At 42.4% G+C, this 16,228-nt stretch overlaps 1 protein-coding gene across 4 annotated transcripts in view; it reads right to left on the reverse strand.

Annotated features, from left to right (window-relative positions):
- The window catches only part of SMAD2 (SMAD family member 2), an 83,878-nt gene extending 70,993 nt beyond the window's left edge, over window positions 1-12,885 (reverse strand). For 2 of the 4 annotated variants that reach the window (XM_032798446.2, XM_032798444.2), the window contains exon 1: window positions 12,813-12,885. The gene's annotated coding sequence lies outside the window, so the exon portion shown is untranslated. Of the gene's footprint in view, window positions 1-428; window positions 620-12,812 lie in introns of those variants that run through there. The other 2 variants (XM_075066842.1, XM_075066841.1) reach the window with 1 other exon arrangement.
- Between the last annotated feature and the right edge of the window lie 3,343 nt (window positions 12,886-16,228).

The raw sequence follows: 16,228 nt of genomic DNA on the forward strand, positions 1-16,228 counted from the left end.
AGTCAGTCCACTAAATCAGAGGTTTTAAGATAAACTAAATCCCCAACCAGTGCCTCCATGCACACCCACTCCCCTTATATTAATGGAAAACTGATTTTATTTAAATAGAGATTTCCCCCATGTGAGCTAACAACCATATTAGTTTGATTTCATATACTTCAATATGAAAGCTTCACACCTCACATTTTGAAAACAACGTGAGTTTACATGGATACAAAAAACTTGCTTTCACTGAACATGCTTTTTTTTTTATTAAGTTATAATTTAACACCGTTCTACTTGGTGAATATTCACCAGGATCAATTTTCCAACAATTAAATTATAAATTACAACCTTAGTTACACAGGTACCATTGACTAGCTCCACTGACTTTGTTGGATGAAAACAGATTTGAGGAAAACCCTATCTTCAAATTTTGGCTTATATACCTTATATAGAGTTCAGTGTGTACATGAAGATGGAGAACATTTCCTGTCCTTCCATTAGTCTACTCTTGATTTGAAATTCATTCATTAGTGCATTAATTTTGCAGCACTATCTTCTCCATGTATTACGATAAAATAAAGCCATTACTGGAGCTAGGTTTCCAGTTGAGAGTCCAGAAGACTGAATTCATCATCTGATATTAAAAAAAGAAAAGAAACCACATATATAAAACAGGGCACTTAGTTTGGCCTTCTTTATACTTCACATAAGAACAGCTATACTTGATCAGCCCAATGGTCCAACTAGTCTAAGAGTGGCCACAACCAGATACTTCAGAAAAGGTACAAGAAATCTAAATCAGTAGATGAGGGATAATCTGACTCCCATGACAGTCTCATCCTAATCATTAACATTGTCAAACTCTGAATCATAAGGTTTTATCTCCCTTTCAAAACTTTAACTAGCTAAAACTGACATTCAGATAAGGCTCCCACCCCTCTAACTCTTGCCAAGTTCTTGTCCTGGACGTTCTGCAGTGAACTTATACATTTTATGAAATTTCCTTTAATCATTTTTAAAATTTGCCACCTGTCAGTGGTATGAATAGAAGTCTATGATTATTTGACTGACCTGTTTATTTTAAACAAACAGGCTTATTTTTAAAAATAAACCCAATTAAAATTAAACAGGAAATTTACAACCTGTGATAGTCTAAATTTACTAGACTAATAATTTAAAAAATAATATTGAGCAATACATGTTTGCTGCTGAAGTTTTAAAGAAAGTCAAAACATGGAATTGCTGGGAGTCATAGGCTAAGCACCAGGAACCAGAGTTTGTGGAAGTACTAAAGCAGCTTTTTTGACAGATACAGACTCTGCTGCAGGTGCCAAGAGAATCTCTTCAGTTCAGTTTATTCAACTAGCTCACTTCAAATGACTAGTTCATTCAAAGAAAGAAATTAATAGGGAGCTTAAAAGACTGGAAGTCTCTCCCCCCCCCCCTTCCAAAATGTGCATAAAATTAGGTGTGAAGATAAGATCTACAAGTTCTAAAATCTTGATGAATATGACCACAAGAAATAATCTGTTCAATTCATTAACTACTTCCTTTGTTTCATCAGTTAGCTAGCTACGCAAACCATTGTTCTAATAAAAATGTGCCAGATTAAAAAGTTTAATAGAAATTTTGAAGTATTCTTCTCATGGATTGAAATGCTCAAACGCAATTAGATAGTGACACAAGACTACAATAAAATCCATCATTCACCATTTAACAATAAAAAAAGTTAAGAATCTGAATAAAAGTAAACTAAACTATATAATATAATATATAGAATGAGTGTGTTGTCCTGGTTACCCAAAAGAAGCACCAAATTTAGCATAAAGGCTGTATTTAGTTGCAAATCAAATACCTTTTTGGTTACTCATCAGTGAGAATCAACTTCTCTTTAGGGAAAAGAACAATACATGCAAAATAAGACTGAAATCAATTATTTACATCAAGGTTTTCTGCTTGCTGATTTAAATCATGATTAAAATCACCAATTTTAATTGCTTTGATTTAAACCAATGTTCCCTTGCTCTTGTGTTACAAGACAGTGTGCAAATAACTTACCTTCAATTCACTAACATACTCTTATTTGCCTCTAAGGTAAAACTCTAAGAAGAGACGGAATGTTACTTGCCCCTAATCATTCTTGTTGCTCTTCTCTAATTTTGAAGCATCCTTTTTGAGATGGGTAACCAATACCGCACAATGTTCTCCATCAGGAGATGTCATGGTAAATCACTGCTATTCTTTATGTCAGCCTTATATTTTTGGTGGGTTTTTTTGGGAAGACAGCTGCACATTTAGCTTATACACCTCTACCCTAATATAACGCAGCCCTCGGGAGCAAAAAAAACAACTCACCGCATTATATCAAACTTGATTTGATCTGCCGGAGCACGCAGCCCCACTCCTCCGAAGCCCTGCTTTACCGTGTTTATCGGGTGGTGTTATACAGGGGTAGAGGTGCATCTTCACTCTCTGCCACGCACCACACAGGTCCCTTTGAGTCTTTCGTTAACTTAGAACTGTTTTGTGCTCAAGTATAATTTTTACTTGACATTTATCAACATCATACTCCTTTATCCACTTTGGTATGTCCAAGAAAGGATTAGAAAATTTTCCTTTGCAGAGAGGATATTGGTTAGACCTTAACCAAACAGGATCTTCTAGCTCTAGCTTGTTTTTAATTATAGTTTCAAACAGATCATCAGGTACAGGTGAAAGCTCACTGGTCCAGTCCTCCAGGGCCTAATATAAATACATTTGCTACCCTCAAGTCTCAACAGTACCTGATTTTGAATGCAATGGCAACTGGCTTTGAGAGTGGCCACATTCAGGAAGGAGGGAAGAAAGAATGAATGAACGGCTTTTCTAGAGTATCAGTTTGTACTGTAAAGGTTCTCCGAACAGAAAAGCTTCAGAATTTTAACACTGCAGAATGCCAAAACTCATGACTCCCTCTTAAATTTTTGGGATGCTTAATTTTCCTAAGATAGCTTCTTGCTCCTAGCCATTGCTATATTACATCAGAGCTTAGTTGTGTTTCAATAATAGTTCGTCTACTTGCAAGTTATTCCACCTGTGACCTACACATTTGTAATGCAGAGCACAGAGAAATGTGATGAGTAGGGCAGGAGTGTTGATTTAAAAAAAAAAAAATCAAGATCTAGTTTGAAGTTTTCAAGTCTCTTTTGAATATGCTCAATCAGCTTTATTTGTAAAGCTACACTGTCCCCCAAAATCAGATACACCACAAAGCAGAGGCTATTAATACAAAGTCTGACTGCACAGATATCAATCAACTGGGGTGGGGGTGCACATGAGGAACTGGCAGTAAAGAAAAGTGTATTTGCCACCATCAAAATGGCTGAAATAAGTTTGTAAGCTTAAAAATAAAAAGCCACCTTTAGGCTGAGACCAAGCATGGAAGCTTTCAGAAGCTGTAAGTTTTGCAAATTCTGAAACAGTGCCATCAGATTCTGATACAGACCTCTTTGCCTACATCTTTAACATTATCCAAAAGTTGTCCAAACAGGAATTAATGTTGTAACTCACCTTAACATGCACCAAGCAAAAGGCCACAAGTGAAGCACAGTTGTGGCTGGAAAACTGATGCAAACAAAGTAACAACAATATGGATGTTGATCCCATGCTGTGCTGACACTACTCTGGCAAAAGCTCAATTTTTCTGTTCCTTCATAGGGAGTCCATTGGCTTTATTCTAGACCACTGCCACTTCACTATTTGCCCTGTTTAGCGCTCTCAACTCGGACATAGTAATGTTTACTATGCCAATGATTCAAGTCTATTACAATCCCAACCCACTGCCAGAGAGCCAGTCCCATGTCAGCCCAACATCTCCTTGAAGTTCTGGTGACAGCTTAATATGGTTAAAAAATTGAACTTCTGACTTTTCCTCTTAAAACATCCTCATTCTATACAGTTACTGTTGATGTCAACCTTGTCACTGGCTCATCATCTAGGCATCATCTTCAAGTACTCTCCCCCTTCGAGTGCCATGCTCCACATCCTTCCCTCCATGTCTAAAAAGCTTTATACAGCTTCCCTCCAAAATGTCTAGAATCTCACCTATGCCCACACCTAAAACGCAACCATTTCGCATGCTGTTGGTTGCATCTTCAATCAATGGCCTGCATAATACCTCACACTGCCTATTCCACTCTAAGAAATGCAACTAAGAACTGCCTTACTCTCCCGTCCCACCAGCAACTCTTTTCCACCAAATCAAGCTCAAGCCTATGGAGCCTGTCTTCAAGGCCCTCCACCAGTTTCTCCCATTCATTTGTTCTTATTCCATTGTCTGTCCCTTGCTCCCACCATTACATTCTCAAAGTTTGTCCTCTGACATAACTAGCTACACTCTGACACACTACCCCAACACATTGAACACACTCCCTGTAACGAGGCATCGAGCCACTGGATGCACTTCTGAAACATGCACAATAAAATTACTAAGTTAATATTGGTCAAGTACAGAGGCAATTAGGAATAAGCAAGTTACATCAACTATTTTGTTCCTCTCCACATCCTTTGCACATTATGTCTTACACAACAGGAATTGCAGTTTCTCAGGGTATGTCTACAAAGCAAAGTAAATCCCACAGCGCTGAGGCCTTGGCTACACTGGTGCTTTACAGCGCTGCAACTTGCTTGCTCAGGGGTGTGAAAAAACCCACACCCCAAGCGCAAGTTACAGCGCTGCAAAGCGCCAGTGTAAACAGTGCCCCAGCACTGGGAATGTGGCTCCCAGCGCTGCAAGCTAATCCTCATGGGGAAGTGGAGTACCTGCAGCGCTGGCACTGCGACCACACTCGCACTTGAAAGCGCTGCCACGGGAGCGCTCCCACAGCAGCGCTTTGGAGTTTTGAGCATAGCCAAGCCCTCAGTCTCAGAGCCTCGGGCCAACTGACTTAGGGGGCTTCGGCTGCAGGGCTAAAAAGACAGCCATGTAGGCATTTAGGTTCAGGCTGAAGTCCAGGCTCTGAGACTTCCCCCCTCGGTGAGTTTCACAGTCCATGTTCCAGCCTGAGCCTGAAGGTCTACAGGGCTATTTTTAGCCCCACAGCCTGAGCCCTGTGAACTCAAGTCAATTGACTCAGGGTTTCATGTAGCTGAAGTTGCGTAACTTTGATCTAACACCACCACCACCCCCATTTGGACCAGACCTAAGGGTATGGCCACCATCCTGCTGTGTAGGCAGGACCTAGCACTCTACACATGCATTTGTAATAGCAAGTGCTCCTCAAGGCTAAGTGCTGTAAAACCAGGTTACCAGGAGAGTTATCCTTCTTTAATGTGGAGTTGAAATAACTCCAATTTTATCTAGCTGCAAATATATTTCTGCTTTCTGACATGCACACGAATTAACAGTGCAGAATAAAAGCTGATAATTGTGGTACTTCTCTAAGTCACAATTTTGAAGTCAAGTTTGCTATTCTAAACCCTAGTTTACTTCATTCTGCTGCAGTACCTTTGCACATGTGTTAAAGATAAGCCAGTGATCCTGGCAACAACCAAACATAGAAGATGAAGAGGGACCCTTACAGCTGACATGCAAGAGACTAAAATCCTGAGGAAAAAGGCTGCACCTTCTTGAATGTCTGGAAAATCTGTTTATAGTAGCACTAGAGATGTTCATGAACATAGTACTTTTGTTTCTAGATGTACAAGGTTTGAAAACATTTCAAAACACAAGATGAAATAGAAATCTGATCTTCCCTAGTTTTACTATAATTCTAAGGAATCTGGTTTGTGACCACTCTTTAGCTACAGCTATACTAGAGAGTTTACAGCAGCAGAGCTGAAGCGATGCAGCTGTGCCACTGTAAACTCTCTAATGTGCTTCTCAACCAGGGGTATGTATTTGTCAAGTTTTACAATAGGCTACAGAAAAAGCACTAGCAAAGTCAGTACAACTAAAGTGTCCTACAATGACATGTTTATACTGCTCTATATATTATATTCTGAAATGCAAGTACAATATTTATATTCTAATTGATTTTATAATTATGATAAAAATGAGAAAGTTGGCAATTTTTCAGTAATAGTATGCTGTGACTTGTCTTTTATGTCTTATTTTGTAAGCAAGTAGTTTAAGTGAGGTGAAACTTGGGGGTACGCAACACAAAGACTCCTGAATGGGGTACAGGAGTCTGGAAAGGTTGAGAGTCATTGGTATAATGTAACTGCTCTAAGCTGACTTAACTACTCCAGCCCCACGAGTAGTAGTAACTATGTCAGTGGGAGAAAGTCTCCCTCCAATACACCATTGTCTATACAAGCACTTAGGAAAATGTAATGAAAGCTTGACAAAGCCCTGGCTGGGAGCAGGGGGTTGGACTAGTTATGATTCTATATGACAATAAGTACTAGTGTATACATACCCTTAGACAAGAAACCAAGGGTGTTGAGCACCTCCAGAAACACTCTCAAGACTCATTGTGGAGTTCAAAAAAAGATTTAGAGAGGCTAAGTCCATTTTCCTCAGATTTCACTTCCCATCTTTTTTGATGTCATATGATCAGTCTTTCATAGAAGACCACAACAGACAAAGTCTACTTTTAACATTGGAAAATGAGGCTACGTTTTAGGCCTCTTTCAATTAATAAGAAACAGTGGAGTAGGCAGGAGAAGCAGCTCCCCTGACCCCTTCATAGGTCAACTTTAATATTAATTCAGTACAATGTCACATGACGAGTTAAAATCCTTTAGTTAGCTTACATAATACTGAAAGTTGAGGCTTTAATAGGCTGTTCAACAAAGGAAAATGTTTACAATGTTAATACAGTATTAAGAGTGAGATGCTTGCAAAAAGTAAACAGTGAATCTGATTTTTTTTTTTTCCAATTTTACCTTAAACAAGAATCATTTAAACAAAACACTGATTTCCAAGTTCATAGAACCATGTTTATATTGCAAACATGGAAGATATTTTGTTAAATTCCACTAGGAACACATGGCCTTTAAAATTTATGGAAGTTTTTCCATTCACCTTAGATTACAGAAAACTAACAGAAATGAAAGGAGCCTCTAATCTGACGACACTCTTTACACTTGGCTACCAAAGAAAAACAAATTCAGCCCTAGAGCCATATAATTCACATCTATCTTTCCACTACTTCTGGAATTTTGGGACACTAATTAGCATATGCAATAAGGGAGAGGTGAAGGGGATATGATCTAATTCAACACTGGATTCCTGACATGGGACAAACTCAGCCTGCCTCCTTCTAGTGCTGCTGCATAGGTTCTGAACAGCAACTGCACATGTAAGAACAGATTGATGTACTAAGCAAGAGTCTCCTGTCCCTCTCCTACACTCCATGTCTTAGGCAGGTGGAACAGTTTCACACTCTTCCCTCCCCACTGCTGGGGAGGGGAGGGCAGGAGAGGAAGGGGAGAATCCAGGCTGCCGAGCAATGGCCTCAGTTCCAGCCCCAGTTCAGGTCTTCAGCCAATTAGGCCAGCAGTGGGGAATGGCTCTAAAGCTGCTTGCCTCCCAACAAGCTCCATCTGGTCAGTTAACTGGTTTGAAGCTCCATCTGGCTAGCTAACAGCTCTTCCACTTGGGGCACTGGCCCAAGGACCCTCCTTGGCTTCCACATCAGCTGCTGAGGCTTAAGGCAGACCCCTCCTGCTCTTAAGACAGTTTAACTTAAGGGTAACTTTAAAGGTGTGATTCTGCAATTACCATCGATTTAAACACCTACTGTTTAAAAGTAAGTTTTGCATTCTTATGCAAAGGAGCATTAACGATACCTCCCAAAATACTTGTTTATCATTAGAAACACTGTACTTTTGTAGCTTCTGTGAAAGTCTTGAAGCACATTCCCCATCTCCTGTTAAGATATGATCCAACTGTACAGTTTGCTTAAGGCTACAAAGCAAATCCACTTGAGGATGCATGAATGTCATCCCTGTAGACTCCCTAGCACCATGGCATGCGATTCTAGTTGGCACCTCAGGATACTACTGTAAGAAGTCAATCCCAACCCTGCTACTAAGTCACACTTTAACCTATTCTCCAATCATAAAGACATTAATATCTCCATCTACCTGACACACTGCAAGCTTATGTATATGTACATGCCTCTGAAGCCTTAAAAAGTGACTGAAAGTTAGAACTCTGCATAGAGTGACTACTTTAAGAGCCACCATTGCCACATCATTGCTTTTTTTAAGAAGCAAGACAGCCTGATTTTCCTATCACTCATTTCATGAAACAAATGAGAAAAAAAAAAAAAGCCTTACAAAGCTTAATATACTTAGAATGAAGTTATTATGAGAAACTCAAGTACCTACCACGAATCATGAAAGTTTTTAGAAGCCAGATCTTTTCTTTCAAATACTACAGGCTATTACAAGTTAAAGTATTAGAGACATAAGCCTAACTTTTTTCCTTTGTTTTATTAGCTATATTGTCAGCTCTTCTGGGGAGTTAGAGTTGAAAGATAGGGTTAACTATTACGAATTTTAATGTACTGATAGAAATGACCATTTTTGTGTGGTATTAAAAATTGGAGGCAAGAGAAAGGAGAAGAGTCACTTTTAGTGATCTTAGGCCTGGTCTACATTATAAAATTAGGTTGTTTAACTACATTGGTCAGGGGTGTGAAAAATCTGAGCAGCACTGTTAAGCCAACCTAAATCCCTGTGTAGAGAGCACTAGGTTGATGGAAGAATTCTTCCACTGACTTAACTTCCACCTCTCAGGGAGCGGGATTACCTACACCAGCAGGAGAGCTCCTTGCATTGGAGTAGGCAGAATCTACACTGTAGTGGTGCAGTAGCAGCATTATAAGTATAGACATACCCTTAGTAATATGACTAACAGAGCAGAAGTATTTTAGCAACCTAGGTAAAGTTATAAAGAGATCAAATATTCCACTTCACTTAATTCATCACTTCATCTGTTTTAAGTTACTCACTGCATGTATACCCACTACTCTAAGCAAGTTTTTTGGATTTACTTTGTTTGCTATCAAAGCTAAATAGAGAGCATGCATGCACATTTGAAACCATAACTCTGCTTCTGCTGAAATGTTGTGTGCACGTGCGTCTCCACACTTCAGCAGAAGTAGAGTTATGGTTCCAAATGTTATGGCAATTATGCAAGTATTTTTCATATTTGCTCTGCCTGTTTCATGGAGGCTTTTATGCATTCTATTCAAATCTCAGTTTGATACAAAAAGTGCACTCGTGCACATTTATCAGAGAATGATGTTTAAAATAGCCACTAGAAGTAACAAGAGTTATCAAAACAACAAAAGAAATCAAGAGTGAAGAAAAGTCTAAGCCATATAAATTATAAAATATATAAATATTCTACAATAAAATATAAACCAGTAGAATGCTGACAACTAGTAGGCAGGGGTCACTGAAATCCCCCTCAATGCAGGCTGTAATACCGAAAAAAAACCTATCCAGTTCTTCATGCAAGTCAAGCAAAGTATGCCAACAAAATGCAGCAACAGAAGGATCAAACAGATAAAATAATGACGCTTATGGTTTATCTTATAAAAGTGAACAAGTTCCCCCCCATCAATACACACACTGTCCTGAAGTGACTGAGTCTTCAGTCATTATTTATAGATAGTTGAGATCTGTTGATAAAACAGAAGTTCCAACCTAAGCCACTCAGATAGCAAGAAATCACTCCCTTAACTGCTCTCTTGTAGTGCACAGTATAATTAGTGCTATTGTCAGTTATCCATAAACCATAGTAAAATGTCAAGAGGAATGAAACTTTAGCCTACCTAGTGCACTTTCTACAGGGACATTTCAAAAAAACCAGTTGTTTTCAGCTTTCAGAATTACCTGCACTCCCTCAATTTCTTCTAGCCCAGACAGTACTGATCAGACACAGGACTGTCTGTACCCTCTGTTCTACTACAAAAAAATACTAATCTCATCGCACGTCCTGCAGCAATTAAGGGTATGGCTACACTTGGAACTGTTAACAGTTACAAATATTTTGGCAAAGTAAGCTTAGGTATTGTTTGCCTCTCACAGTTCACAAGCAGTTTATGGCTTTTGATAAAAAAAGTCATTACATCCAATTTGGAAAGCAGAATTTACAGCTCACTTAGTAAGTCAGTCTCATAAATGGATGCTTTCAATTACAGAGAATTTACATACACAGCCCATTAACAGTGTTAATACAGCTGAAGACCTAAAATACTTTACAGTAACTAAAGTTTCATCATGTACTGTTCTTTGAGACAGAATCTGGAACTCTCTTCTTCTCCCTTACCCTTCAGACATGTTGAAAGGTTCTTTTTTTTTTTTTTTGGGGGGGGGGGGGGGAAGGCAGGGTGATGGGAAGAGTTTACATCACTCAAGCTTTCAGCAAGACTGAGTATTCGCAGGCTCCAACTAAACTCAATGGTAACTACAGGTGCTCAGCACTTTGGAAAGATCAAGTTGACGTAAGAGGATTGAGAAGGATCCAGGAGGGCCTTTATAGTTTGGAAATTCTCATTGTATGAACAAATTAAAGTCAACAAGATGTGGGCGGAGGAGAGGTAAGGGGAGAGAAAAGAGAAAGAGGTCAATTTAGACAGGAACTAAACCCTTACAAAGTGTAAGTCTTTTCAATTACCATTTGACCTTCTACACCTCACTAGAGTTGATTATTCCCACCGTAAGTTTGACACTACATAGAATATCCACAATTCTAGTCTTCACTATCAAAAGAACTCTGAAATTCTGCAACTATTTTTGCTAATCTGCACTTCTAAGTCTGAACTGTATGGGGCTTCAAAAAGGACATCCAGTGCTGTGGTAAGCTACCACATCTTCCAATACATTGTTAAACATCAATCTGAAATGCCTACAATTGGGTTTAAGTCAAATTATTTAAGAATTGAGTCTCATTGAGGGTTAAAACCATATTACACCTTTACTTTTCGGGGGGGGGGAAGGGTAGGAGTGTGCACTATATATTGGTTTCAGGTGGGGGTTTTCTCTGGGTGGGGATGCCAAGAACTTCACTTCCACACTCTTAATATAGAGTTAAACCTCATGATAAAGTTAATATCACAGCAGCAATCTTAGCAATTTAAGACCATAACTAGAGTAATGTATCAAACTGATTTTTACCTCCCTTGATTCTTGGAAGACAGCTAATAATTCTGTGGAAGCAACAGGTTAAGATACTCCTGAAGAGCAAAATATAATCCTCTTTTTCTAATGAGAAAGAAGGAACAAAAATATCTATGAAGGAAAGTCTAAAAATCATTTAAAGCAGGAATCTTATCTGACTGAAAGGGCCCCTTTCTCTCAGCTACAGGAACCTGATCAGTTTGGGGTGAAAGATGAGTGGCCACAGGGGAGGCGGGGGGGGGGGGGCTGTCTTATTCATTATATATATTACACACACACACACTTTTTTAAGTTTGCATTTTGCTGAATCTGACACACTGTGATCACTCCACAATTAAACAGTTAGCCAATTGTAAACAATTGGAAGTATATAAAACTGTCCTTACTGCAGCCATTTGTTAGATGAGAAGTTAGCTTAAGATTTTTATTTATTTTTTTTTTTAAAGACACCCTCTCTGATCAAATGCAATAATTTAAACGGCTTATTTCACTGTAAGCTTCTTGATATGAACATATCTTCATTATTTTCTATACACTCAGGAGCTGCTTATTATTTCTGCAGTGTTTTAATGCTATATGTACATCTCAGCACTCACATAAGATATACTTTAAGAAAATGTTTCCAGTCACTGACAGTATGCAAACAGTATTTACTCCAGATACAAACATCTACAAGACAGATACTAACTCAACTTCCATATGGTAATTGTTAAGGATGTTTTTCTAAAAGCTGTAAGCTTGGTTTGTGAAGCAGGAGAGTACAAACAAACAAGAAGAGTGAATTTAGATTTGAAATTGAATCCCAAACTCAACTTTCAAACAGCCTTGTAAGAAAGTCTTCTCACCGAACCATCTTTTATACAGAGTATAAACTAACGATTTTACTTAGTTATTTCCCCCCCCTCACACATACACACAGTGCTACAAGTGGGAATTTTGCAAAATTGCTAAAATGACCACTATTTGCAATTACAGTACATCAATTATAGCACCAACTGGCTATGATGTGCTTATTTGTGTATGAGATTACAGACTTTTGCTTACATCTAAGTGAAGAGGATGAGCATTCACTGCCTACAAGCAGGGGAGAGAGCATCAACCCCTAGGTAACACCCACTGGAGTTAAGGCTGAAAGTCACTTTCCATCCCATTTTATTTTCAGATCGCTCACAATTTTATACAACCTTGGTTTCTGAGGCTGCAATTTTCCGCATTTAATCTGTGTAAAGATCTTTGTTTAGCAAAGTCTGAGCTAGAGTTTTTCCAAGGCTTTTTTGGGGGAGGGCGGGGAAGGAAGGAGAGTAGATAAGTGATACCGACCTGCAACCTTAGCCCCCTACAAATCATACTGTCCCCAAGAGACAGGCGCACCCCCATGTTTACCTCCTGGAAACAGGGCCCAACTGCTTACCCTACTAGGGACAGGCAAAAAGAGAATCGGGCCCAGTGTAAGGAGCCCGAGCCCAACCCCCACCCCACACGCTCCCCGTCAGCCTAAGCCCCCCACAAGCCGAGCCCTCCCCCTCCGGCCAAGCCTCCCCCACCCCCACAGCAGCCACCACCTCCCACCACAACAAAGGGGGGGGCGTGCCATGCCCAGCTCCGGGTCTGAGCCCCCCACACATGCTAGGGTCACCAGTCAGCATCTGCGCCTTGACTGGCGAGGCCACCCCCCTCCCCGGCCTGGCCAAAGCCGGCCAGAGACCAACCTCTTCCTCGCCTAGCTGCGCCGCTACCGCTGCCTCTCGCTGGCTAGTGGCTTCCTCTTCGCCACCGCCCACTCCCCGCACCATTGGTTAATGAAGGCGACGCGGCGCACGCAACGACCCCGTCGGTTGGCTCTGCCTTAAGTCAGTTGTAGGAAGAGCGGGCGGCCAATGGGTGACAGACGCTACGTCCCGCCCAGTTTAGCGATTGGCGGAGCTTCAGCCCAATCGGAGAAAGGCGGCGAGAGGCGTCGTGATGGAGACCTCCGGACGGAGTGCGTGATCAGCGTGACGGGAACGACACTTGCCGATTGGCCTACAATTGTGTCACTCCTAGCCCGGGGGAGGTTGTGCAGAAAGGAGAGCGAATAACCGAGTTTGAGTCAGAGCGCTGATCCTTCCGCCAAGCCGTCGCGGAGTTCGCATGACGAGGTAGTAACCGTCCGCGCGGCAGCGGATTCCAGCAGAGAGAAATAGTTTCCCCTCCCTCCGTCACTACTCAAATCCCACAGCCGAGTGGGTGCCCTCTGCTACCCCTCCCCCCACAAGCCGCCACCGAGAGGGAAGCGCGGCTCCCAGCCACGCCCCACACACACGCCGTGGCCGCCCGAGGGTTAAAAGTGGGGGGGGGGGCTCGCAGCGTTGAGCACTGCACGAGTTATAAACCAGGAGTCAGGCCTCCCCCAGCATGGGCCCCAATGCGTTAGCCCCTCCCCCGATTAAATTAGGGCGTGGCTGTGTCTTGTCCTCTCCCAACCCCCCCGCCGCCACGCACACCTGTGGCACCCACCACCTCACACAGCTGGAGCCAGTGTCGGGATGGGGGCCTGCCCCGCCCGGTCGGATGCTCCACGACCCCCCTCGAGGGGCAGCCCCAGCCCTGCGAACTTCCCAGCCTAGCGCAAGGCGTGGGGGCGAGTTGGGAAATACGTTACCAGTGGGCAGGCGCAGGCCACCCTGCTACGATGGGACGTGCGAGTGCCCAGCGGGGGGGAGAGTTTGTGTCATCAGAGATGGAACCAGGACTCAGCCAACTCGTCTCATCTCGTGACCACTTGCGAGCACCGGCATCGCTACGGTGGATCAGACCCAAAGTCCGTCTTGTCCCTGACATGGCCAGAGCCTGTTGCTTAAGGTGGAAAACTCCCATTCTTGGCAGATGTGGAATGATCTGACTCCCTCCTCATCCTGCTCTCCAAATTTCTTAACATTTATTTTTGATAAGCCTGGCTGTTCTTGATATCCAGGGAGCATCCAGTCTTTCTGGAATCCTGTTAAATTTGCATGAGATCCATTAGATTGGGAACAATAAAATTTATCTCGGGGTTGAGCTGCAGGATTACACTTAGGGATTTACAGGTGAAGGCTCTGCAGCTAATTAGCCTATGCCCCGATGTATAGTCCCTATAGACCCAAATATAACCACCGTGAGAATGAGCCTTGCTGTCTTAAAATAAATGTATTAAATCAAATCTGAACCTTTTGCATGCTTGGACAAACAAGGCAAAATCTCCCCACACAGGCTGATCTCAATTTTACTCTTAGGTGGCACACCCTGTTCTTACAGAGCAGCTTGTCATTAACCAAACTACAAAAGCTAAATATTAGAGTCAAGCTTTTAGGCTGGCTTCTATATAGTACAGGCCACCACACCAGCATGCTAAACCCAACAACCAAATGAAAAATTCTCCCCCCCCTCCTCATAACTGACCCCCCCCTCCACTTTGCCCCCCCCCCCCCTGCCGCCCCAATCCCCCACCAGCTCAACAGGAGAGATTTGAAACACGACCTGCTCCTAGTAGCCAATAGCCGATCCAGTACCCAGGTTGACCTCCACAGTCCTCCGACACCGTTCCCCATCCACTGGTTAGTGTGAGTACTCCTCGACAGACAATATAGATAACGCAGTGGCTCTCTCCTCTATAAACCATCAAAAAGTTCAGTTTTGTCCTAATGTAGAATGAGAAACTTGGGAGTTCAAAATATTTTTTGGACAGGCAATGCAGTTTCTTTGCCCAGTTTTAGTCATGTGTGAGTTTAAACTCACACCTTAGATTCCACCCAGAGACTGCTCCTGATTTCAGCTCTGGATAACTGGTTTTGGGGGAAAGCACGCTGTTACCCTCCCATGTCCTTTCCATTCCATTCCTGGTTCTGGGAGCGATTGTGATTCCAGTGATTACGAACAGCACACGTCAAATGTAGAACATCTCTATTAGGGCTGTGGACTGAATTGGGACCTAGCGATTGTGACGATGTGGTTCTGGCGGACCCAACTGAGAGTGCCAAATCAGGACCAATTGCTCAAAACTCCCTCCCCCAGTCCACGCCCACCTCTAAGGCAACCAAACCAGCAGGACAAAATGACTTCGGTGTTCACCCCACTGGCTACCTCAAGCTCCTCACAAGCATCCTTAGACACTCAGTCTCCCAGTATCACCACCAGTTCCACACGTCCTGGGTATCCAACCAACACCCCAGTATCCAAAGGTTCTCTCCCCCCCCCCCCCCCCGCCCAGAGTTCACCCCACATCCCTGCTCCCCCATCACAACCCGCCACCTGAGACTAGAATGGTTAAACTGATCCAATTACATACAGTAATTTGGCAAAGTCTGTTCAGGTTGTAGCAGGGATGACGTAATACTGCAGTTAAATCCAGTCTCTTGGAGAACATCCCTTCGATGGGTCATTCAGTCCTTTGTGCAGAGCTTCAGATTGTGCAAATCCCTCCAGCATTCCGCAACTCCTCATGAGCCTCTGCCTATATAGACTTTCCAGGTTGTAAGAACACTCCTTTGTTCCTTACTGTGAAAGTTATCAGCCCGCCCCCACCTCTCCAACCGGAGCCCAGCGACGCTCCTCAATGGGTCAATTGTGTAGGATGGTTCCTTAATGGGGCCATCAGCAGGGTAAGCTTGAGCTGACACCGTTGTCTGGGGTGTCCCAGACTTGCCAGCACCAATTTGAAATCAGACAGGCATACAGCCAATTTCATAACTCTAACTACGAAATGATACAGACCATACAAGACAAGCATAATCATAACCAGTAACCCGTAAACCTGGTCCTTAGACACCTTATATGACCTCCTTTTACATACGGATTTGCGTGGGCCACTACAGAATCTTGGTTTGCAACCATTCTATATCGGTCCCAGTTTCTTATCACTAACGTCACACCCCCAACGCAAATTGACGCAGGAGGGATGACACAGACATCACCTGGACTGCTCCTAATGTTCCCTATTCGGGGAACAATGCATTAGCTACAATATTTTCCTTCCCCCTTATGTGGATTAGATCCCATCATATTAATTGAAGGGCTAAACTCCACGCGCAGCACCTGGAGTTGGTACCTTTGGCCCTGTGCAGCCAGACCAGAGGCATGTCACTCAACAACAGTGAATTTTTGGTTGTAC

This window comes from Chelonoidis abingdonii, chromosome 6 (assembly GCF_003597395.2).
Source record: "Chelonoidis abingdonii isolate Lonesome George chromosome 6, CheloAbing_2.0, whole genome shotgun sequence".
Lineage (NCBI taxonomy): Eukaryota > Metazoa > Chordata > Testudines > Testudinidae > Chelonoidis > Chelonoidis abingdonii.